At 36.4% G+C, this 3,143-nt stretch overlaps 1 pseudogene; it reads right to left on the bottom strand.

The window, feature by feature from the left end:
• Window positions 1-918: 918 nt before the first annotated feature.
• LOC110342920 lies at window positions 919-2,402 on the bottom strand (annotated as a pseudogene).
• Between the last annotated feature and the right edge of the window lie 741 nt (window positions 2,403-3,143).

Raw genomic sequence — 3,143 nt, 5'->3', positions numbered from 1 at the left:
CTCCTGAGCTAGGTTTATTTTTAGGTAAAACCACAGAATCAGAATCTAATCAGGCTTCCTGTTATAATGTAAAGTGGAAATATAAAGATGTCTGATTATTTTGTGTTAGGACCAACCATTTCATTCTATCATCTGTCTTTTTCTATCACCTCCAATGTGATATCTTGGAATGGGGCCCGTGACATGTAATAGAAAACTTCTGAGGAAACATTAATATGTTCCTTAGTTCAAGTAGCTCATGTTATCACAGAGGCAAATGAAAAGTCTCCCGACCTTTTCATTTACTTCTACCACAACATGCTCCGAGCAGAAAGATTTTTGCCAGCTGTTTTAGTTTTAAATTATAGTGCCATGATTGGTTTCAATTCTGGGTCACCCATAGCAACCATTACATGTGAGTGCAAGATGAGCAATGAATGTATGGGAAATCCTCAAGAATTTAAATGCAAATTCTGTGAATTATCACCAAGAAATGCTTGTTAGCAAAATCATACAAATTGACAACATAGTTTATTAATTTCCAGATTTTTCCTCATGACTTTATTTATTTTGTATTATCAAATACAAATATATTTAATGTCATATCATTTAAAAAATAAACTTCTTAAGTTAGTGGGAATATAGGTTCCCTGAGACAGCATTCCAGAGGTACAAACTGTGGCCTTTCTCTACAAACCCCCAGCAAGTCATCCAAGTCCATTGCAACAGAAAGTCTGCTCTCTTCAATCTACTTCTGTGTTTCCTGGTTTTTCTTTTAAAGAAGGGAAGTCTACATGTTTCAAAAAGGAAGGTAGGCATGGTGACACAGACTTTAATCCCAGTGCTCAGGAGACAAAGGCAGCATACTCCCAATGACTTTCTGGTTAGTTTGATCTACATAGTGAGTTCCAGGACAGTAAAAGTTACATAGTGAGACTGTCAATACCTAGCTTCATTCTCTTCTGTTTTATCATTGGTGGCATTTTCTTCAGTTTTGACAGCCTTCTTTATTTTCTAAGACTTTATACTTGCAGATATCTAGAGAAGAGCTTCTAGCTCTGTATCCTGGACCTCATTCTCAGATTTGTAGATATCAGACCCAAAGTAATCAGGGATTATGCACATGGAGCCATTGTCATGAGTAGTACTGTAAATTTAAATTCGGCTACAAATTCACTTTCCTTCTCATAGAAAATATTAAATGGCTGTAGTAACTCATGTTTGGCACACTGTGCCACACCCATTGAAGCTCTTAAAGTAAAAAGCATGGCATCTAAACCTCATTCCACATCACCAAAAAAAGGCATGTGAAGGTTTCAATTTCAGGCCATATTACTTATAGGGGTCTCATTTGTAAATGGTGTGTCTCTGTCTTGCATCTTCGACTTGCCTTCTCCTTAACTGAAGAAGACTCCCACATCATAAATTTAAGGTACTTCACAGTCGTAAATAGCCTTTTACAGTCTGTCTGCTGGTCTGTAGGATTCCAGAAAATGGTTTATCTCCATGGATTATGTGCTACTTCAATTGCTATTGAAAGCATTCCTCATATTGGTATGCAATTAAATGAGTGAGTGACTTTATTCTAGGCTTCTGTCATTTGTGTGATCTGGTTTCCAGATTTAGTACAAAGGTGAGTGACCTTAATGACATAAACTTTCTTCTCTATTACTTGGGTCCCCTAAACTGTCCCAAAGAGGAGAAGTGGCATACAAAGTTATTTACTGAACTGCTGGTATGAAAGGCAATAAACGCCACATTTCTTAATTTCCTTTTCTTTTATCAAAATTGTCCCTGTGTCTTTCACAATCATTACATCATCTTTCTCAAAGAGGCTCAATACTGATACATATTAACCCAAAGTACCTCTTAGGCAATGCAACCTGCCCCTTCCATCTTAAAATTTTATATTTGGTCATGACTAGGTCCTCAGCTGTAGTTTGCCCCTGCTGCTCATCTTCCACTGACATCACAACCCATTGAGCTTCACAATCCTTGAGTTGAAGCTTGTCTCCCTTCCCAGCCGCAAGCTGTGGCCAGAGACTCATTGACCCTGATATGAAAGTACTAGCAAGTGAGGGAGTGGAAGGGCTGAAAGAGTGCTCCTTGTAGCTTTTAAAATCTCATGTCCTTTATAAATGACAAAATTGTTATGCCTAATATTTACAATAGTAGAAATATCTATCAGGTTGAGGGAATAGTTAATTTGGCCTGCTGACAAGCTTCATATAAATACCAGGAAATTGTCGAAGGGAAGTTAAGTTTGATATGTTACACATCATCATTTGCCCCTCTATAAAACTTCCTTGTAGAATGACATACCTACCAATTTTGGTTTTTTCCTTATTCTTTTAGTTGTTACTGATTACTTGTTATGTTGTTGCTATTTTTTATGTATTTTTCTCTAACTCACCTACCCTCATCCCCACTACTCCCACAGTCTTTTGCTCATATGTAGCAATCCTAGTCAGTAAGAGTCTTTTTTTTCCTGTAAGTTATGATGTCCAGCATATAGGTATGGAGAAGAATCTATCCTGATATCTGAGAGTGTTCTTCATCCCAGCATACTAGTTGGGTTGTCCCGCATATATTTCCTGACTGGCTAGCAATCAGTCTCAGCTTTTATTAAACCAATTTGATTGACAAATCTTTACAGTGTAAAAAGGATTGCTCTATAGCACTTCCCCATTTTGTGTAATTATAAAGGAAGGCTTTAGTTTTTACATAGTAAAATTGTATGCAACACACCAATTATTAAGTAAGAATTACAATTGCAGTATTGAATCCATTCAAGTATGACAAATTTAGAGAAAATACTCAATTATCTATCCTATCATTGTGAGTCTAAAGCTTTATATCTAATTCACTTTCTATCCTAAATAAGGTAAACTTTAAGTCTAATTATTTTATCTTTAACTCCAAAAAAGACCTGATAGTATGAAATGTTACATAATGACAGAGACATCTGGTTGGCTCTATAATGTTAGGGCATCCAACTTTGTCCTACAGGCCTAAAATATCTGATGGATATTTCTGAGAAGTGGGGAATTTTGAAGATCTCTTCTATATTGTTTTGGTAAAGTTTGGCAGTTACTTTTATTTGCATCTTGTTGGCCCAATTTTGGACAATACACAGTCAGCAATTGGGGTAAGGGCAGTTTCTG

The sequence above is a fragment of the Mesocricetus auratus genome, unplaced genomic scaffold, assembly GCF_017639785.1.
Source record: "Mesocricetus auratus isolate SY011 unplaced genomic scaffold, BCM_Maur_2.0 Super-Scaffold_100019, whole genome shotgun sequence".
Taxonomy (NCBI): Eukaryota; Metazoa; Chordata; class Mammalia; order Rodentia; family Cricetidae; genus Mesocricetus; species Mesocricetus auratus.
Note: the sequence above shows the minus strand (reverse complement) of the source record. Positions and strands in the feature narration are given on the sequence as shown.